This window comes from Corvus kubaryi, unplaced genomic scaffold (genome assembly GCF_017639235.1).
Source record: "Corvus kubaryi isolate FWS band 111438036 unplaced genomic scaffold, C.kubaryi_AGA036_p1.0 37385, whole genome shotgun sequence".
Lineage (NCBI taxonomy): Eukaryota > Metazoa > Chordata > Aves > Passeriformes > Corvidae > Corvus > Corvus kubaryi.
Window position 1 is genome coordinate 20,100,696 of NW_024581127.1, and position 23,713 is coordinate 20,124,408.

Here is a 23,713-nt window from a genome sequence, read left to right on the forward strand (position 1 = left end):
TAATTAAATGTTGTAACTGTATATTGTTCTCATTTTATGGAAGAAAATTTAGATGAGCATTGGCTGTCCATGGCAAGGTTTTGGTAGCAGGGATGGCTGTTTTAAGAAGAAGTCAGGGGTTACCCAGTGCCAGACAAAGACCCAGCACAGGACACAGCTGATCTCACCAGCCGAGCTCTCAGCACCTCTGTGTTAACATTTTCAAGAAACATCAAATACATCAGAGTAGAGAGGAAAAAGAGTAAGAAATGGCAGAAGGAACACCAAGGAGGAGAAAGAGATGCTTCAGGGCACCAAAGCTGATAGTTTCCCCAGTGGCCCATGGAAGAGCCCGTGCCAAAGTAGAGGAAAAGTGTGAGAAGGAAATGAGAGAGAATAACCACAGAGTACTCACCATAACCTCTCCATACCATCTGTGCCCCTTAGGAGAGAGTAGGGAGAGTAATGGGTATCAAAGGAGTGAAGCTGAGCCTGGGGGTAGGGTGGAGGAAAGATTTTTTTTTATTTTATATCTTTTTTCTCAGTACATTATAGAATGGAATAGAATAGAATAGAATAGAATCATTTCAGTTGGAAGTGATGTACAACTATTCTCTGACCACATCATCCCTGACTGTTTTAGGGCTGTCCAAAAGTTAAAGCATGCTGTCAAGGATATTGTCCAAATGCCTCTTAAACACTGACAGGTTTGGGGCATTTAACATCTCTCTAGGAAGCATGTTTCAGTGTTTGCCCATCTGAACCTTTCCTGAATAGACAATAAATAAATTAATTTAACCAAAGTCAATTCTGCAAGCAACTTCACTGTCTTTATCTCAGTGGGCTTTCATGTTCTCTGTCTCACTAAGGGGGGTGAGTGACTGAGAAGCTGGGTGGGAGTTACAGTAAAATAGATGAGAAGTTCTCAAAATGCAATGTTGTAAATTACTGTAATTACATTGCTGTGGCAGTGACAGCTTCCACTGTCAAAAAGAATTTCAGACTGTTAGAGCTTTTCTATCAAAAATATTCTTTGTGCATTCCCAAGAAATAAAAATATTCACTATATCTTCTAGTATTCAGACTTCATAATGATTTTTAAAGGTTATGGGGACAATTATGAACCAAAATTAACCATATATTAGCTGAATGGGACCACTCAACTCTTTCCATCTTCAGAAGCATGAGACTAAAAAGTTTAAAATGGAACCTTCTATTCTTGTTTTTCAACATACTTTTCTATTCAAAACAACTCTCATCCAGGTATTTGTCCCCAAATTACAGCGTTGTTTTCGTTATCCTGCATCACTATTTGGCTCTGTGTTTAGCAATGTAGCTGTATGGAAGTATATTACTTACTGCTGGACTTGAATGCATTTTTCATAGACCTTCTTAGACACATTGACAGTAGCAGAATTTGTAAACATTTTAAATCTCTGTTGCTTTAGCTCCATTGTAGAGCCTGTCCCGGACCTCTGGGAAGAAATGCCTTAGTCCGAAAACCTCCGATTTCTTGGCAGGACCCAAGCGAATGTGGGTCCTTTGTCAGTATGTAGCAAAGATATGGAACTCTGGATCATCAGTTCTTTGTGTAGAGTCAGTAATTTTCTAACATGTCCATACTGGCAGATCCTTATAAAGAGAGACTATCTGGTACTTGGAATATTGTTTTTCACCTGTAAAATGAAATATAGCAACTAATAATACTAGGTTACTTAAAATGACGCAAACACTTGTAGTTTTACTTACCTGATTATTAAAGTCTCATTTGTAATACTATTAATTTTTTTTATAGAAAACACCCTAGTATCTAGCCCTTTTTCTAGCATGTTAATCTCACATGTCCATTCTAATGGTGTTAGGTTAAGTCAAGCAGAAATTAAAAAAGGATGAGGTTGTCTCAGAGTTCTAAGTCCTTTGCTATTTTTCCCACTTTTTTTAAAAAAAGATTATGTTCTTTTCATCGATTCCTAGCTAAAGATTGAAAATTGTACAAGATGAGAAATTTAGAGTGGGATAAAAAGAAGATTCTAAAATGTGCACTTAAGGTGTCTTACCTTTACAATGTTTCCAGGTGTTGTGACAGTAATAGTTGGATTAAAAAGCTTCCTCTAAAAATAAGAAATACCCAATTCTTTCCCCTACATCCACCAACATTGTTAACAGCTACTCTTCATGAATGGTTTATCCATAAATAATGTGACCCATTGCATCAATAGATACTATCTATTAAATTTTTCTGCTAGGAGATGATAGTAGATCACCTATACATTATATTTAAAAAAAACACCAAAAAACAACATACGAAGTATCCTAATCCTAACTAGTTTTCTGCATGCAGCAGTGAACTTTCTTGATAATGATATATTCACCTCTACAGTGTGATTTCTTGTTCTAGCTACTGTACTTTACTTACAGGTAGCAGGATTGATAGTGTCACAGGGTGAGTGGGAGCTTCAGAAAAGCCCAGCCTCAGCCTCAAATTTTGGCAAAAGTTTAATTTTAAGGAACCAGCCTGGTCTGCGAGTTATAATGATGTCAAAACAGATCTGTTTATAAAAATTAATTATTTATTAAACAAACGAGATAACAGATGAAAGATCTTAATCAGAATTACTTACTACACAGTATAAAACTAAAGAACTACTAAGGATTACAGCATAATATAAAAGAGTGCACTTTATCAAGGTATCTATATTAAAGCTAGCAAAAGAAATAGAATTGATTAGGAGTCAAATGTAACTTACCACCAAAATGACAATAAAGTTCACAGATTCCTTCACTTAACCCCTGGGGAGTAACCATGAAGCAGGTGTTCGTAATTGTGCAAGAAACTACACACAGTTCCAGGAAAATGTAAACAAGATTTCTGCTTTGTGAAAGTTTAGTGTGGCTTTTATAGTTGTAAAGTGAATGGATGTCAGTCAGTCAAAAATCCAGCTTGTCTTTCCAGACCTCACTTTGACAGTAAGATATTTATGGGCACTTGGAAGATGCCAGACCAGTGTTAACCCCCTGGCACCAGAAAAACTCACTACAAGACAGCTTGTCCTGAGTTATCTGACCAGTTAACAAACCAGAGATAAGCTCTTGTGGGGGAGTGAGATGCTCTGCTAGAGATAGTCACAGTAAGTTGACTGAATGATTCAGGTGATTCTTCCCATCCTAAACAGAATCATAGAATCATAGAATGATTTGGGTTAGAAGGGACTTAAATATCATAAAGTTCCAACACACCTGCCATGGGCAGGGGCACATTTCACTAGACCAGGTTGTTCAGCACCTCGACCAACCTGGTCTTGAACACTTCCAGGGATTGGACACCCACTTCTCTGGGCAACCTGGTCCAGTGTGTCATCACTACCCTCACAGTAAAGAATTTTTACCTAATATCTAATCTAAACTTACTCTATTTTAGTTTGAAGCTATTCCCCCTTGTCCTGTCATTACACTCCCTTTAAAAAAATCTCTCTTCATCTTTCTTGTAGGTTCCTTTCAGGTACTGGAAGGTCAAAATTAGGTCACCTCAGAGCCTTCTCTTCTCCAGGCTGAACAATCCCAATTGTCCCAGCCTTTCCTCACAGGAGAGGTACTTCAGCCCTCTACTCATTTTTGTGGACCTTCTGGACTCTCTACAACAAATTGATGTCCTTCCTGTGCTAGGGTACCCAGAGCTGGATGCAGTACACCAGGTGAAGTACCACGAAAGCAGAGTAGAGGGGCAGAATCTTCTTTCTTGGCCTGCTGGCCATGCTGCTTTTGGTGGAGCCCAGGTGTGTTTGGGTTTCCGGGCTGCAAGTGCGGGTGGCCGAGTCATGTCCATCCTCTCACCCACAGCACTCCCAAGTCCTTCTCAGCAGGGCTGCTCTCCATCTGTTCATTCCCCAGCCTGGATACCAGGGTTTACCCTGACTGTCATAGATGCAGTACCAACACTTGTCTCTGTTGAACCTCATGAAATTTACATGGGCCCACTTATCGAGCTTGTCCAGGGCCCTCTGGATGGCATCCTGTTCTTCAGATACATAAACTGGACCACTGAGCTTGATGTCAGCTCTCTGAGATCATCATAAAGGTCATCAGAGGCCTGTTTGTCTTTGATTTTCAAGTATGAATTCTTCTGAACTCCTTATAAAAGTGTGTATAATTTAAACTTTTAATGCTGGTGTTTTCAGTTCCATTCTGTTAATGCACATTTCAGGACTTCCTCCTTTGGCTTATTAAATTATGTTTCATGTTAATCAAAAAATGGACTTATTAAATGTAAGTCATTCAAAAGTGCAGTGAGAAACAAACAATTTGAATTTTTTAAAGAAAAAATACCCAAGGAAAACTGTATTTTATGGGCAGTGAGAATATTTAATAAGAATATTTTATACATTTTTTGTTTACACAGACTTACAGAATCACAGAATAGGCTGAGTTGGAAGGGACCTTCAAGGATCATCAAGTTCAACTCCTGTCTCTGCACAGCACCATCCCCAAGAGTCACATCATGTACCTGAGAGGATTGTCCAAACATTTCTGAACTCTTGTCAGGCTTGGTGCTGTTTTTAAAAATTAATAAAAAAGGTTTTTTTATTGAATACTTTGAAAAAAGAAAAAGTATTTCTAAATTTTAAAAATATGGACACTTCCAACTCTTTGGAAAATATTTTTGAGTTCAACACTGAGCATCCCATTTTTGAAAATCTTTTCTCAACAGTTTGTGCTCAGGATGATCCAATCTCTGTGCCCTACAAAAAAAAATAGGACAGCAAATTCTTCTTAGGCAAAACATTTAAGAAGATGATTGCTCAGTGTCTCATTTTGCTTCTCTGCTTTCTCACTTTGACAACAGTAAACATGTTTATTTTCCCTGGAAATGCATGATTTCAAATTTTACTGTGAAATAATATAATCATAAACATGGCCTAGATGAAAAAATAAAGCAAAGCAAATGAGAAGAAAATATTTTTTAAGAAGGAATTGTAAAAAAATATTTAGGAAGGGACAAAAACATATATACACAAACTGAGAGTGGTATTCTGAACTCTGTTAAAATATACCTTGGACAGTACAGAATAATAGACAGTGACAGAGAGAGTGCAGTCAGTCTTAAATCACTGGTAGGTAAATTCCTAATCTATGAAAAGGCAAGAATAGGAGACTTGAAGATAAACTTTTTGAAACTGCCACTGTCAGTTGTGACATTGATAGGTTTTTTTATCCATATGAAAGAAATTAATGTTGGTTTTAATATATTTGGCAACATAAAGTCTAAGCTTTTAAGGCAGGAAAACACTACAGGCTCTGCTTTGAACTAGATCACCATTTGTCTCAGAGCTATGTTTATGTATCATCTTCTCAAAATCTCTAGCTGTCTGACATTTCTTATAAGTTCAGGGCACCCACTTTTTTCCTCTTCAACTCTTCTTAAAAATCATAATGACTTCAATGATAATATTTGAGCTGTTTTTCTTGTGGTCCCAGTGTCAACCTCCCACTGTCACATGACAATGTGCCCTAGGCATCCAGAGCATCTGTGCCAGTCCTCAGAAACCTGGCATCACTTGCATACAACATAAGTGTAAGGCACAAACTTTCAAAGTGTCCTCCTAATTCTCCTATTCCCACACCACCACCACCCATGCAGAAAAGATAACTGGTTTTGGATAGGAGAGAGAAAAGATGTAAAATAAATTTACAGCAAAACTTTGAAACCTAAAACTTAAGTCTGTACTTCTGGGCCTTACACAGCTGAAGTCAAACAAAAGTAGAGCATCATCAAATAAGGTGGCAATGAAAATGTTTCAAGACTAGTCAGATGAAAGAAAGGAACCCTTTTGTATGGGGAAGGAATGTTTTTTCACGTAACCTCTTTTATCTGCTTCAGTGCTTGAGTGACACTTGTGCACAGCTAGTTTGGATTGACATTGGATGAAAAAGTAAATTGTTAGACAAGTGTTTTTCCAGGAAAGTTAATGATAAACAAAATTCAGGAATACAGTCAGATAAACCCTAAGGAATCCTGGATTCTTATCAAGTTTCTGTATCTTCTGCATTTTAAAATTATTCTTCCTCAACAGATAAGCCTTTATTTTCTGCCCCTAATCACTTCTTTCAAGTTGTCTTATATCCAACTAATTTACTAAGATCTACTGGGGGATTTTTATGTTTCAATAGGGAAGCAATATCAACTCCATCAGTCTGGGTGTGGGTACTACCACTAGTTTGTTGAAACAATGGTCCAAAATACAGTATCGTCCAGTCAGCTGTCATATCTCAAAACATATGAAATAACAGTTTATCTTGACTAAGAACATATAAATTGACATAAACTTCAGCAAAAGACAAAGGGAAAATTTTTTCCAAATGCAAGCTCTAAAGCTCCAATAATTGCTTTGTCTCAAGTTGAGTGATAATGTTTTAAACAGTTTGTTTGTTTTCTAAATTGTCTCTGATTCACTAAAAATGACATTGACTAAACAAGACTGTTTCCCTGAGGAGACTGTGTACCAAGTTCCCCATTTCTAGAGGGCAAACGTGCATGATCTTTCTATGTTTCTGAAAACATTTTTCATTCTGTTTCAATCCAATAGAAAGCTGTGAGGTGGTTTGAAGGTCTCAGTAGAAAAGAAGAAAGGAAGTTGCTTATCAGAGTTGCTATGAAACACACAATCTTAATATTCTATCTTTATCGCATATACAGAAACAACAGAGAGGTATAAAAAGCTTAGTATGTACCAACAGCAAAGCTTGCCAAGCTCAAATAAAAAACCATTTAATTGTCGATCTGGATGAATAGAAAATGCTTCCTTCTTAATGCTACATTGGTGTTAAGGAGTTTTATTTTACCAATTTTTTTTGTAAAAATACTATTCTACCTTGATTTCTGCATATATTCTCTTAAGAGAAATTTTGTACATTTGATTTACTATATAAAAATATAATGAAAACTGTAATGAAATTGCTCAAAATAGAACTACTTTTATCTTGTGTTTTATGAGAATCAATACATTTGCATTTTTTCATTATATTTTTCCAACAGATTTTGATTTTTTCAGATGCTGCTCATACCTCTGTTTATGTACTGTGATGTGGTGCTGGTCATGTATATTCAGTGCTCATTCACATGACTGCTGTCCAGAAGACAGAAAAGTTACTTAAAACCACTTCTGAGGAAATGCTTCTGCTTCACTGACTTTTCAGTTATAGACATTAGCTCCATTAAAAAATGAAGAATTTTTTAACAAGCTGGCATGTCTTTCTCTTAGAAGGTTATTTTTGTATCGTTATCACTTGTATTCCAAGTGCTAATTCTAACAGAATTAAAGCAAAAAAGGCTATTTTTTAAATGTTAAAAATACAATTTTCTTCATACATGAAAATTTTTCACTAAGAAAATATTTTTCTGAATGCTTCTTGTTGTCTATTAACATATTGGTATATCTCATCAGAATGTGTATATAAACTAAGGAAATAAAGGCTAAAATTAATAAGCACATTGTTATTCTATTTATTTTTCTTTTAACTTTAAGCAAAATTAATACAACATTTGGTAAAACTAGTGAAAAACACAATCCAATAGGGAGAAACTCAATGTAGGTATTAATTACTATTTTTCAGACAAGCTCAGTGCCTTAGGAATAGCTGATTTTTAATCACTGAGAAAGGTTTTCTTCTGCTGACCATGTTAATAATATCATCTCTGCTCAGTACTGCAGCATAAGAATGTTTTGCATTCTGAAACAAGATCATTTTAGAATGGAAATAACTGTAATTTGCACTTAATAAAAAATTAGAGACAAAACACCCTCCTAATTAAACCCCAACATATTAGAGATGTCTTTCTTATCTTCAAATTCTTGAACTAGTCTCCCACAATATTCCTGTCTTCTATACAGGGTGAGCATGTGAACATACTTTTAGATTCAAAGTCCTTCTGAATACTCACTTTCTTCCTACCCTATTTGAAGAGTTTTGGGGGTCTTTTTAGTGTGAATACTGTTTTGTCAGCCCAGGTTCTTTAAAATGGGGAGGGAAATGATGTTCTGACACATTCTGTTCAAAACATGAGATGAGGAAGATAGTAAGTATTCATCAGAGTTCAGTAATGAGGGGAATTTCATGTGCAGCGAGAAGCAAAACAGCTATTATGAAAATAATACTTATAAAAGAAGGAGAAAATTGCAAAGTGAGTGGATAAAACCAGTAAATTCCAGCTTTCTTAACATTTGAAACAAAATGTTAATAGTATGAAATTAGGTTCTATAGAAAATATTTACATGGTTCCCTTTACATCCCATAACTTATAAAATAATATTTTCCATGATAGTTTAAAAAGTGCACTTATTTTATTTTTTTTCCTTTTACACAGCTCTGAAGCAAAATACAGCTTTCAAAGGAAAACCTTACTGCAAATCAAAGCAAGTAGATAAAGTCTTGTAACTACATTCACATGTTTATCAACAAATATAAATTTGTTTTATTGGTTTGGTTTTTTTGTTGGGAATGGTCCAATGTAAAAAAAAAATTGCTATATGTGTAATAGTAATGAGTTTAGCTCTTAGTTTTCTTGTAAGCTTTTCTTTCATTTGTTACAAAAATTACATAAAGTAAACATAAATCTGAATTATAATGACTATAGCAACTTAATTCTATCTAAGATAAAAGGAAGAGGTATAGATTCAATGACTAGTAAAGATATCACCATTAAGTGAGACATGGCTCTGCAAAACATGACTGATCCTCTGTGACTTATAGTAAAGACCGAAATGTCAAAATATGTGTGAATAATTCAAGTAAAATAGTAATAAAATAAACCCCAGAAGGAATAAATGACCACAGAATGGAACCATAATGGGGTTTAGAAGATTTTTCATGCTGAGTTTCTGAGAATCCACTGAAAAATAATTATGGAAATTTCTAGGACCATGTACCCACATCTGAGATTTGCTAAGAAGATCAACAGGAGTAGAAATATTTTTAAAGCGAGAATAAAGAGAACAACACTTGCTATGATGTACTCAGACAATTGAGAAAGCAGACAAACCTGTTCCCTCTATTAACAATACCACCATTTGGTTCGTCAGTGGAAGTAGATTAAAAGTCTGTATGATAAGTGTGATAAGAACAATAACGTAATCAGAGAATGTAAGACTGAGTTTGAAAGGGGTTTGAGATGTTGGTTTTAGTCTTTCCTTTTGTCTCTATAATTTTGTTTCTGGATCTCCAATTTTGAGCATATTCAAATTCCTTTTTTCTTCTTTTGGGGAATGTCAGTGTTGCATGGACAACCTGTCAATAGTAACGTGGGTTAGTCCTCACTTGAGGACCTGTATACAAGACTTACAGCCAATGGTCATTGCGTAGGGTACAGATAAAAAGGCATACCAACTTTTGGAAGACAGAGTATTTGCTATATATTTTTGTAGCTTTTCCCTCAATTCCTATGCTGAAACAAAACATTATATGTCTAATTTTTATTGGAAAACAAAGCCCTGATTTTGTATAAATCAACTCAATCCACATAGAAGCCTTGTTATAAATAGGCTAGCATTTCTTATGCTATTGTCAATACATTTACAAAACTGGTACAATGCACAAGAGCTGCCAGTACAGCTAAACTGAGTCTTCATATGTTTGTGGTTTGGAGGCACTCTGCTACTATGTCTGTAAACAAAACAAATTTGTAAAGTCCTGTACTCGACAGAGATATAAATTGGTTAGGAATCAGAAGCTTATTTTATTTATGAGTAATTGAATTTCATAAGCAATACAATCTGCCACGCAATTTTGGAAGAATCATTAAACTTCACATTCCTCCAGGCATGGTTTCAAAACTAAGAGAATTAAGGAAACAGTTTAAGAAAACCAAACTCTTATATAGAAAAGAAACATTTCTAAAAGAAAATTTCTGGAAATATTATTTATGGAATACTGTCATTGAGGATTTTGTGGAAGGGCCACACCACACCACACTGTGATGTACAACCTAAATTTATTTCCTAAGCAGGAAATGTGAGTGAATAGCAGTTCCTATTTGAGATAAAAATATATTTTTATTTCTCGTCGTGGAATCACAAAATCTTTGAAGATGTAAGGATTCTCTGGAGATCACTGAGTCCAGCCCCACTGCTCAGAGCAGGCTCAGTTGTCATATATTGCTCAGGGTTGTGTTGAGTTAGTTTCTGAATATGTCCAAGGATAATCATCCGACAGCTCGCCTTGTCCTAGGGTGCAAATCTCTCACAATTAAAAAAAAAAGTTGCTATGCTTAAATGGAAATTTCTGTATTTTCATTTGTGTCAATTGCCCCTCCTTCTCTCATTGATTACCACTGAGAGGAGTTTGGCTTCTGATTTTGCCTTCCCAATAGTTGATCTTTTTATACATTTGTGAGGTTCTTCCTCAACTTTCTCCTCTTTGGACTAAGCAGTGATGACTCTTCTGTTGCTTTTGTTATGAAAGATGTTCCAGTTGCTCAATCACCTTTATGATTTTTGTTGGCCTTGTTCCAATCTGTCCATGTCTTTTCTACTGGGGACTCCAGAACTGGACACAGAACTCTGATGGGGTGTCACCAGTAGTGAGAGGAAGAATCACTCCCTGCACCTGCTGTCTACATTGTTGCTGAGTGACCGCAGGATGCTGTTGGCCTTCTTTATCACAAGTGTACCTCACTTATGTTCGGCTTGTTGCCCATCAAGAACACCAGGGCCTTTTCTGAGCTTTCCAACTGGCTGGCTCCAGCATGTGCTTGTGCATTCGGCTATTCCTCTGTAGGTTCAGAACTTCATGCTTGTCTCTGTTAATCTTTGTGAGTTTCATCATGATATTTTACTCACACATTTCACATTCATTAAAGTCAAGTGCCAAGCCTCTCCTGTTCATTTGTGACAAGTCCCATGGACGAAGCAGAGTAATTACTTCAATTACTTGCTGTGTCCCCTTCCTGGATGGTCTGGGGTCTGGCTTTTACATGTAGTGGTTTCATCTTGGGTTTAGACTTCAGTAAGATGTCACATATCAGATGAATGTGTTTCTCCACACAGGGCTACAGTCTAAGTTTCAGGGTTGGTTTTTTAGTTTGGTTCTTCTCTTTTTGTTTTGTTTTCCTTTTGTTTTGTTTTGCTTTAAATTAGATTGTGAGCATAAACTGCCAGTTTACTTATAAGTTAGGTATCTTCAAGCTGGTCTCTCTTACTTTCCCATTATATAATGCCAAATTGTTATTGTTACCTTTGTGACTATTTTCCTTTAGTTTCCGTCCCAATTGATTGAGAAGAATGTAAATCTGGCAACAGTTGCACAGCAAAACCCGTCCATGCTTCTCTGTGTAGTAATCTAATTACAGTAGTAATCTAATCAATTAGGGTTTATCTATATATAAATACTGAACATATGTAGTCCAGGTCCTCTTTGAGCAGTGCTTTCAGATTTTCTTCCTCTTGCAACAAATACAGAAGAGTAATGCAAATATTTTAATGTAGAATTTTAAAGTTTTTGAGAAACAAAGCAAGTAGCAAATATTTTAAGGATAAGCTTTGTCCAAATTTCAAATAACTGCTATGTATATATAAATCTCATGCTGATGCACGAGGCTCTCTGTGCTTGGTCAGCATCATCTAAGCTCTAACATGGTTGACTGCTATGAGATCCATTGAAGACTTGAAGAAAAAATCCACCCAGAGCTGGTCATCTGCTTTACAAAGGTAACAGTCTGAGCAGCTAGTGGGTAAAGCTTTATAAGCTATGTTATAGCTGTGCAGGTTCTTCTTGGACACTTCCAATGCATCATTGAGTGCTGACAATTTGATTGTTACTGCATGCATCCTTTCCTAGAAAGTTCGCAAAAGTGTTGTATTGCCACCCAGTGACATTCTTCTTGTATTTAATTAGCTTAGTAAATATAATAGTTGGATGGGAAATTTCTGAAAAGGACTAGAATTTTCTAGAAAATGTAAACAGGGAGAGATAAGAAAGGGGATGGAGGGAATGTGTCATGTACTAGATAAAAGAAAATAGACATAGAACTTTAATATCAGTTTTGTTAATGAAGAATTTACTTGTCTGTTTTTTTCTTTAGGATTGAGAAATAGATTGGCTTTTACTGTTGTTTCTTTAACAAATGTTATCAGTGTTATGCAAGAACTATGTGTGTGTATGTACATTATCCATACCTTGGTTTCATAATCTTCTGTACTGCAACATATTCAAACCAGCAAAGAAAATCAAAACTGCAAGCGTAAACCTTAAAAATGCTTAAAATAATGATCTCTGGTTGAGACCTACAGTAAAAGACTACAGGAAATTGAAATATAGTTTATGAAGAATATTTCACAACTATGCTTCAAGCTAGTGTATTACAATCAGGGAATGTAAAAAACAAGCTTTAATGTGAAATTCAAAGAGTGCTGCTCTTTCACCATTTTACACCCCCATCACCTTCTCTGTGAAACTCTAATTAGGCCTTTTGACTACTGTTATCAAGTGACTAATGACTAAACTCAATAGCTAAATTCTGCTTTGGCTTATATTCAGAGCAGTCATGCTGAAATCAGAGCAAGTCAGTGAAGAATTTATTCTAAATATGTATTTAGAATACTGAACAAATTCTGTCTACATTTTATCTACTCCATCTGTATATTCATGCTCTATGACTTTTCCTTTTACTGTGCCACACTATATTTTGGAAATAATAAGTAGGAACCATTTATGAGGACAGAGTTAATGGGTATTCTTAACCCTAGCTGAAAGCAAATACAGGTTCAGGTAAAACTTTGGCATCATGCTTAGCACACTATGATAGGAGCTGCAATGCAGAAAGGCTTATTCTCGAACACAGAGCAAAATGGTAATTTTCTGGTGGCTGTATCTCAGGAATAATTACACCTGCCATCATAAAAATAAACATGCAGCACCTGAGAAGGTCAGTTCCCACAAATGTTTAGTCAAACTTTTTCCAGACTTTTCAATTTTGCAAATAGGTCAAGGTACCATGGGGTTTATATATGTGCTGAGATATCATCATCCTCTAGGATGAACCATTTCCATTAGTGGAAAAAAATAAAAAAGATGAAATTCGTCTGACTGAAGAGTTTACCTCACCAGAACAGTTTGCATTTTTTGAGAAATGTTTTATATATAATTTTTTTTAAAAGTGTTATAACTTGAAATAAAATTAAGCAGATAAAAATCATACATTTATTATTACTTAAAAGTTAATTTGTACTTAATGCAAAAACATAAAGTTGACTAACAGATTCTGATGAACTAAGCTGCTAAAAAATCTTCTGCAAGAATTAGTCTATTTTTGGGCACAAAACAACTATGGTTTTAGTTAATGGAAAAGCTCCAGTTGTTTGCAGTGGGAGTAGACAATGGGCAGGCTCTCAACAGAAAGGAAGGATCAGAAGATTTTGCTGCCTAAAGAGGGATTAAGCAACTGTGAAAAATCAAAATGCCAAATGCAGTGCTGGCACAGTTAGATGAATAAAACTCATCTTCCTTAATGTAGGCTGAAAAAAGGACAAAACCAGAGGATATAACAAATTCCTTTACAACCATTTGCAAAAATTTTAAATTTAACATTGTGTAGTTTCATTGTAGTGTGCAGACCTGGCAGGTAGGCCCTGACAGATTAGCAGTAGAAATACCAAGCTGATTCCACCCCAGAATCAAACCACATCAGTGATGGCAGGAGCGGCAGGCAGGGGTGGTTTTACCTCTGGCTCAGAACAGCTAGTATTGATTCCTCTTGACAGAAGTTGACAAATAGAGGATGATTAAGAGCTACCATTCTTGAAATACAAAGAACTAGAATTTGCATCTGTAAATCTGTAAAATAGATGTTCACCGAATGTCTGATGACCAGCTTGCATAATGTAGTTCACATCCATTTTTTCAGATTCTCAAACATTCTGAAAGATCACGGCCACATCTAAATTCACTGAGCAGAATGGTCTCCAGCCTCTGCTAACTTCTGCCTGTGTCCAAGTTCAGTGTGAAAGAACTGGAAGAGAAGAACCAAGACCATGAGAGGTACTGTTCAAACAATATGAATATTTGCTTTTTTTTCTTTTTCAGCTATGTATTTAAAAATAAAAACAAAAATTATCACATCCCTACTAGTGTCAACATCAAGCCAGTGAAAAATCAGCTGCAAAGACAGCTGCAAAACATTTACTTTTTTTTTTCTTGGAGTCATGGAGTACAATATAGCTCTGTGTGTAGGCTTTACTGTAGTCAGCTTTCTTATAGACAAGAACTTGTGAACAAGTTGGACCTGTCTTTCCTGATGTTTCAGACCTTAAAGCTTAACCATTAATGTGTTGCAGTGCAGAAGAAAAATAATTTTATATTTCGTCTGCATTTCTTTCAATAAAATGTCGAGCAACTTCATCACCAGAAAACAAGTGTGACTAACTATACATTTAAGGTGACTTCTCTGTTACTTTTTCTAAGAAATTTCTCTACTAGCATGTTTAAAGATTTTGAATTAAAGTACAATCAAATTTATGAAAAGGAACATTTAAGAAAAAGTACAAAACACAGTAATAAATTTTACAATGTCTCAACAAACTGTGGTTATTCTAATGATTGATATAAAAAAGTTTCAGGATGCTTGTTCCATAATTTCATAATTGAATTAATTTTATTGTGATGGTTTCAGTAAAAAACACAAAAAAACATCCTGCAGGTAACATGACTTAAAGGAATACAGACCTGTTAAAATAACTCCACAAAATCTTTAAATCAATATTCAACTTTTCTTAAAATTTGACTTTCTGAAAAATGAGTCAAGGTCATATCAACTTTTTCTTTACTCCAGTTGAACAGTTTTACCTTGTCATGTCTCCTTTATTCCCATTTACAATACAAAAATATTAACTGAGCAATTCAACTGACTCTCAGTAAGGTAGTTTTGAAGGTTCTTTTTCCCTTTGTTTATTCACTTTCAGTCCAATGAGCTCTTGTGTTTTGAATTGGGATAATTCTTCTGACAAGTACTAGGTGCCTTTTCACTATAAAAAATTTGGAGGTGTTTTCACAGAAGTGAGTGTTCATCAAAACTCTTTAAAGAAAAGGGGAAAATATAATGGCCATGGCTTGTAAAAATGGGCCTAAATCCAGGTTCTAGAAGTTGCACTGCAATTCCCAGAAACTTTGTCAAACATGTGATTAACACTTGTTTGTAGAGTCTCAGCTGAAGGATGCTAACATCCAGCTGATGACATAAACTACATTTAAAAATGGAAATTCCTAAGCCAGGATCTTGCAACTGACTTGAATTTTCAACAGTGTTGAAAACTCTGTTCAAGGTCTACTTCAGGAGTGAAGTGTTGTGCCAAGTAAATAATTCTCATAGATTTTGACATTTTAAAACACAGTCTTTAAAATGGATGTTTTGTTAACAGTTGCTACATACTGATATACACTGATCAATTTATATCAGTCTAGAGAAGACAGCTTTGAATTTGGAAGGTAAATGTAGACAATTTTGATTGCTTCTGGAGGAAAGTCAATACTAATACTTTTGCGTTCTCATCAACTACATAAGCTAAAAGCATCAACCCTCCAGCCAAGTCACTCAATCTGACAGCAGGAACAATACTGAAGAGGCTATTACCCTGCAGTTTACCAAGCTAGTCTGACATGTGCTGCAAAATACAGATTGGAAAAAAAAGTGATCACTTGATGGATCTGATGTTTAATTGTGTTCAAAATAGAAAAACTATTTTTTAGTGTCCTTGCAACAAACGGTCTTATTCTTCAGTCATATAAAGAACTGTATTTTCTTTTACTGTATTTGAAGATTTATGATTCTAACAATCTGTTTCTGTGATAAGAATTACTTACCAGATTTTAAAATTATGGATTACATAAAATACATTAGCATTAACTCTATACAGGCTTCAAACAGCAATTTAATCAACCTTCCAATATCAAGCACAATAATTAATGGAGACTTAAGATGTAAATGATTTTGAAAATATAAGCAAAGTGTACCTTTCCTGAAATTTTATTTTTTTCATGAGTATTATCTGTGAGAAGTGCTAGGTTGACAGTTCTAGTGGTTTAATTCCTTTCTACTTACCTACATTTCGATACTGCAATTTTCTTCTACCTCTAAACTGGAGGAATGTACACAGGGAGAATAGAATGGGTTTCAATTGCTGATAAACTCCACCAACAAAAGAGTTGCCAAAGTCAAGAACAGCAGTCATAATGTTCTTTAGGATAATAAAAAGTGTTGCAATATTACTGTAGGTGCTAATTATCTTATCTGCTTGTCACTTTCTTTAGTAAGGGGTACTGTGATGTTTCTTAGCTGAGCCTTCACCACTTCAGGACCATCACAAAAATTCTGCTTCAGACACCACTTTTGAACTTTTCCTTTTTTCTTATGAAAATATTCAACATTATTAATTAAGACTTTAGGGAAATAGAACTGTCTAGATTTAATCTACATTTGCACGAAGTAGTGCTATCCTTGTGAGCTACCATGCTTAGGTTGCAGTTAAAAAAGACCACGTTATACTACACATCTCTACTTGATGATTCTAAAATCTACCATTTTCTTTAGAAAACAATTTAGTGACTTTTCTTTTTAGACAACTGCCAAATAGTTTCACTATTTCTCTGTTTTAAATTTAAGCCTGCCAACATTATTATAACCATGGTACACTTGTTTCGAGAATGGCTACTTTACCTCTGACCATTTTTAACTAATATTGTGGACTTCCCTGGTTAATAATCCCCAATAAATCAAATATAATCCCTAATAAATCAAAGTTGGCTAAATCACAGAGAATGTAAAAATGTGTGCATCTTTTTTCCTTGTTCTGTGCCACCTGCCCAGCAGACAACTGCTTAATGACTTGTTTCGTGATTGAAGCTGCTCATTGAAACAAATCCTGGCAATGCTAAGGTACATACAAGACAAGGAGGTGAACTGAAACATCCAGCACAGCTTCACAAATGGCAAATTGTACGTGACCAGTCCAATAGCCCTCTATGATGGAGTGATGGCACTGGTAAACAAGGGAAGACTGACCAATGCCACCTACCTCGACCTCTTAACTGCTGAATACTTATGTACACAGAACAAATGTGTATCAAATTTCACCATATTTAAAACTAAAATGCACCAGGGCTCCATTAGACACTTCAGTTCACAACAAGGATGTTTGCGTAGGAGATAGGCTGTCATCGACAGTGTTGAAGTTCGGACTGATATGAAATAGAAAGTAATTTGTAAACATTTATTTTAGTACAGCTAGACCCTTCAAGACACTAAGCTAAAAAAAAAGTCAAACCCAAACCAAGCACAAAAGAAATGTTTTTCTGTTCCCATCAATTGCCAAAGCAACCAAGTATGTGACAAAGCCATTGATAAGTACAGCAAGGTCACAATCTAAATAAAAGAAAAAACCTTTCAGAGGAAATATTAAACAAATGCTCTTGGGTTTTTATCATCCCCTGGTTTCCAAGGAGTAGCCAAAGACTGAGGACCCTTAGGAATGTTTAAGAACTACTGAGGATTGAAGGAAGAAGATATTTCTTCCCCAGTCTGTGAAGCCTTTCGGCTGTGTACAGGCAGAGTCTTCCTAGCTGATGACAAATATTTGGGTTTAGTAGTGCAGACTATTTTACTATATCTCATTGATTACTGTATCTCGCATCCACATTACAGTGATGGACATATCTTGCTCAGCTACCTGTAGGTCCTAGCTGACTGGCAACAAGTTTTTAATCTAATCCCAACCATGTAATGTTGCTCCAAGACAATACAGGGAGAACTTGTCTAAGCAAGCACAACCACTGCATTGCACAGCCCATCTGTGGTAACTTAAGGCTTTACCCTTCTTTCCATGACTTGGAACTTTCTCAAAGGAAAGAATTTTGAGTAGAAGCCAGGTATATTTGAGCTTCAAAATTAAGATTTGTTTTCATTTCAACATCCAAAGCATTTCCCTGGCTGTCTTTACTCTGTGACTCTCAATTCACTTGTGATAGCAGCACAGCAGTAGTAAAGTAGCTAGGTCAGCATGTCTGAGGGCACTGACATGGCTCAAACTTTCTCACCCAACAAAGGCATAAGTAACTCTTCAAAGAATCACCAAAGTAACCATGCAGATGCAGTCTGAGGCTTTCATGTTTGATGACTTTTAGCCAGCATCTCATCTTCAGAGGGAAATAGATTTCTCTGCATGAATGGACCTGAACAAAATCTTACTGGGCAAGCATACCACAAAAAGTGTCAGGGGATGATTTATTCACCAAAACACAATGACTCACAAAGACAGACAGTGAAATGTAGAAAAATTTTGGATTCAACAAGGGGAAGAAACCATGTTACACCTCTCAAAGAATAATGTATTTGTGATTTTTTTTTCCCTGATTACTTCAAATATTTTTCAAAATAAGACATTTTTAGGGCTCTTACAATATTTCAGAGTTTACAGAAAAGAAATTATATTAAACAGGCTTTTTTACTAAGAAGAATTTTTTAGAGTGCTTTGTGCTCTCAGGACTTCAGCTATGCAGATTGAGAAAAAGCAGTTGACAGAAGCAGCACATGAGCAAAATAAGCTCCATGTTAATAAAAGCATTTAGAATTTGCATTACTGTGTTCTTGATTATGATAGTAATGGAACATAAGCCCTTCACTCTACGGATTTAAATCTGATCCTCTATTGAATTTAAGAGTATAAGCATTGCATCAAGGTCATCTTGTGCTTGTTTTGGTTCTTCAGGCTTTTTCTAAAAACTAGGGAAGAGTACAGACATTCTTTTCATTTCATACCTGAACAGACCAAATCATACTTTTGTCAGTGAATACAGTTACACTTACAGAAGGTACCCTCAATATCATGTCAACCACTGATCTGTATTACTTACATACAGAACTGATCTTCTGAATTTGCTTTCATGCTAGCACACCATGGATCATTTGGTTGGTTGTACTGTTAAACACAGAGTTATGAATGGATGATGTGGGTTTAAATAAGTCCCTGCCTTTTTCCCAGGCCTCTGGCAGCAGGCAGTAGCTTTATTGAGGTGGCCAGCACCCCAAGACCCACTCTCATTCATAAGTTCTCTAACAATGGCTGATTCAGTCTATTATAGAATGAATTATTTATTTAATAGACACGAAACTAACATATATAAGACTTAAAACAGACCTATTACTACACAGGAATAAGACAAAAGGGAATACTATTATTATACACACAGGGTTAAAGGTACCATTAATTTACAGCTAGCTAAGAAATACTATAACTTAGGATCCAATGTTTCTTACCACCAAATTGCTGAAGGTGCACACATTGAAATCTTTTCCCTCAATTTCCAGGAAAGTAATCATGAAGTTGGGTCCAAGCTTTCGGAAGAAATCGTCTAGCACATTCCCAAGGAGTGTGTAAGAGATTCTGCCTCTGTGTTAAACTGTAGTACTTTCATAGTGTAAAACAAGCGTTTTGGTCTCCTATGTTTTTTTATCTCTTCCCACATCTGTTAAGCTGGCACATCTTTTGGTGCCAGGAGATGATACCTGCTGGGTCTTGTCCGCCTGGGTTATCTCTCCTATCTGCACCGGCCACCCGTTGTGGGGAGAGGGGTGATATGCCCTGCCACACACAGTTTCTTTTATAAAGTTGTAACAGTTTAATACCTTTAGTTATTTTTCTTCTATCCATCTTGCTATGATGTGGTTTATTTTAATTCAGTACCCTTATTCCCATCTAGAAAACATGATATTAGATTGTCACTTGGTTCTTAGATACCTATTCATCATAAATGACAGAGAGGACTTTTTTGGTTGTTTTTTTGTTTTGGTTCGGTTTGTTCATTTGTTTTCCTAAAAATAGTAAGCTTAAAAAAATACAGGCTTTTTGATTTCTTGTTTAAGTGGCTTTCATAAGCAGGTTGCTTTCTGCAAATATTTCATATGGTTTATATCAGATGGTTTATATTTGTTGTACCTCTTCTTTTTACTGAAGCTTCCAGATATGATTCTTTCTTCAAAAACATGTACAAAGACACTACTTCTATTATTCTTCAAGAAAGCTGTATCTTTCCTTTGACACTAAATATTTTTCCTTTGTCACTTGTAGAAATAAACAGTCAATTAACCATAGACATTTAACACAATACAAGACAGGCTGTAGAGTATTTTTATCACTAAAATTCCCCAAGCCCACATTCTGATATTGTAATTCATTTTCATCCTCACACTGAGAAAAAAAGAATATGCAGCATGAAATTACCTCTTGCACTCATCTAGGTGGTTGGTAAATTCCTTTCATGCCTTCCTTACTTTCTGCCTATTTTTTTTTTTCTTGAAGGATTAAACCAGAAGTCAGTGTGGTGACTTTGAGTATCTCTAACTGCAGAAAGAAGTTAGACTGGACTGACATGCCATCCTACATTATATCTATTTAAGCTGGAAGTGTATGAGATGAAGTTAATGGATTCTGTAACAAACCTAACAGGCAAAATATTCTCATTTCACCAGCCTATTACGCATTATAACAGGTGGGTTTGGGAGAAGAAGGAGCTCATGACCTCTGAGGAGATGATATAGGAATGTCACTGCACATTGAACTACCTTAGCTTATTTCACAGGAAAAAAAAAAAAAGAAAGGAAATTTTTGTCATGTGAACAGTTGTTTTGAACTATCAGCAGGGATTCAACCCAGAGAGAAGAAAGAAGCCATTCAAACCTGAGACCAATCTCTGCATTGAGTTATTAATTATATTCACCTTGTGGCATCATAATCAATAAGCATAAAGCTGTCTGTAAATTTACAAGGAAGAAAAATCATGCTTGGCTATCTGTAAAAGGCTTCACTGATCTGACAGCAGTATTTTCAAACTTAAGAGAAAAAGATTTGCAAAGAATTAAACTGACAAAGAAATGGGAACAAATTTGCAGTCTTCAGTACTTTTGTTCTGATGTGAAATCACTTTTTTATTCCCTCTGATGATTTTCTTTGCATTTAGTGTTTCTGTCCTCATCTTAACCACCGTCTTGTCTGATTATCTCTCCAACCCTCTCTCTCATAAAGCTTATTATGTCACCTTTGTAATGCAGTTTGTTCCTCATTCTCCCTACTAGATATATGGGGGGTCTTTTGTCCTCTTAGCTCTCTCTAGCACAACAAATGCCTTTTAAGCTAAAAATTTCCTTACCTCCATTTTGGATCCACCTTTCAGAAAAACTTCCACAGTGTTTTAAAATATTAATCAGTCAAATCAAAAATATATATTTTGTGCACTGTTGTTTGAGGAAAAAAAACCTTTCATTTGCAAATGGATTTGGAAAACAATATCTCTAATGTTTCTGTGGCAATTGTATTGCTGCTTCCTACTGTTTAGTCTTCTTACCAGAATATATCTGAAAATATTAGACTGAAAAACCTCATCTAAAATACTGGCCTTTCTTTTTGCATTCTTTTTGCAACCTTTATGAGGATGTAAAATTATACATTAAAATAGAATATCAAGACTATCTTTTATTTCCCACGCAATAGGTAAGAGAAGAAAGATGAGTTTTGAATGAAGGAATCAACATTTGTTTTGCTTATGTGAGCATTTCCAATAGAGTAGAAATCTTAGAGAATTAGAATTTAACCTTTAGTTATTATCTGAGCATTATACTTACTATGAGGCTGAATGTGTCTTAAAGTATCTGAGTAAATATGTAAGTATAAAAATTAAGAACATCAACCATTTTTTCATATATTTGACTTTTTATAACAGGGCCTAGAAAAGTGAAAAACTGACCATTGCTTACTATAAGGACATGGTTTCATTAAGGAGTGTTTTTCACAGAACTTATTCCTGCTTGTCAACCCTAATGTATGTTTTCTAATTAATTAAAGACTAATTGAAGAAATTTACTGTAAAATGTAGTGCAGAGGCTATTAGTATGGCTGAAAAGAATCTCTGATTGAGAACTCACTGAAATCTAAAAACAAAATAGAAATAATATTCTCTTCTCTCATGCATGCATATTTTAAACATGTAATTTATTACTGACTACTTTTTGAGACATTAGGGGAAAGGGAATCTTACCTGTTCCATTAATGTATTTACTCAGCAGTTTATTTTTTTATAATATGAAAGAAGGAGACATTATATATATGTTTTCATTCCACTTCCTTTTTAGTTTCTTCAGAAGACCCTGGTCATGTTGCTTAAATGTAAAATATCAAGTTTATTCCTGAATGACTAAAGTTTCTATATTGATTTGTGTGCTTGTGCATGTGTGTAAGCATCTGCTTTCATAAGTAAAGATGTCCATGTCAGTCTGGACATAAGAATATCTCCCCTCAATGCAACATACATAGCTCAGAAACGAACTGTGAAGAGACTCCTATTTTAAGGCTCCATCAATGGACCTCAGAAGCCTGTCTTAAGAAACCTCGTCATGTAAAGAATTGAGAGAAAGAGGTAGAAATAGTATCCAGGATAAATTTGTGTTTTGCTTACTCAATCAGCCACTATATATCTATGCAAACACTCCTTTTAGCTGTGATAAGAATGAGAACTTCCCATGTTCCCAGACAATACAGTAAATAGAATATTGTAGAAATCCTTTTTTAAGTCAGTGTTTACTTAGAATCCTAAAGTTTGATTAAATTTTAATCAATTTGTTAGATACACTTAATTACACATGGACCATATAATTGCATATGGGTGTGCCTTAAAAGCCTCCTGTAGATTCAGCATACTGGCCCTTATAAATCTCAGAGAAAAGGTTTGAGATTAAATGTATTGTAACGTGATCAGATATATATAGTAAAAGCTACTGGGGAGAAACTTCAACTTCTGTCAGCTGAGTCACTGTAATTCTGATAGCCTGTGGGTATTACAGAAATAATATAGAAAGTAACACTAATCCAGTAGTGGCAAAAATTATTTTTAATGCATAGAGGAAGACTGTAGAGCGGATGATTAGTTTAAAATTAATTTCTCATAAACTGGTGATTCATGTCATAAGAAAGTTCTGTTATAATGATGGAAATACCACTGTATCCCAGCTATAAGCTTGTTTTTTGGATGTAATATTAAAATGTTAAACAATACTTCCTTGGGAAAAAAAGAGTCAATATTAGTGCTTGCTGCTCATTAACTAAGAAATTTATTGCACGTACACAAATCTTCAAAAATGCATATATCTATAAGGAGATGTAGAAACACATGTTTATGAAAAGTGCACGCACAGGTATATAATTTTGTAATCTGCACTGTACTTATCTAATACTTGTAAGAAAGTGTCTTAAAAATTTATTTGCCTGGTGCTTTTAAGCATGGATCTCTTCCTTTTTCCTGTTATGTAAGTTTAGTAACATATATATGTGTATGTGTTCCATTTAGCATTGAGACATCTGGTCACTCTTGTGGTCATCATCAAACATGCTACTAGCAGAGAAAAGTAGATGATGCAAAACTTCTGTCTTATTTTCCATACACAGAAAATTCTACTAATACATCCTGATATCTAATTTAGGTTGTGATGGTTTAGTCCATTTCAATGACTATATATACATTTATAAAATAGACCAAAAAACAATTAATGCTATTTCTTAATACTTATCTTAACACAGATTGCTCATCTGTTTGTGTAAGTATATATTTAAAATAACAGCCAAGGGCCACTGAGAAGATATCTAAGAGTAGGAAAAAGGAAAGCACCTGGCATATTTCATTACCAGTCCCATGTTACAGAGATCTTCCTTTT

General features: G+C 35.2%; 1 long non-coding RNA gene across 1 annotated transcript; it reads left to right on the forward strand.

Moving 5' to 3' along the window:
• The first annotated feature begins 11,429 nt into the window (after positions 1-11,429).
• On the forward strand, positions 11,430-23,164 carry LOC121668406. Its single transcript, XR_006017364.1, has 3 exons — positions 11,430-11,675; positions 13,871-14,004; positions 20,313-23,164. It is a non-coding gene; the product is annotated as an uncharacterized LOC121668406 (long non-coding RNA).
• The last annotated feature ends 549 nt before the right edge of the window (positions 23,165-23,713 follow it).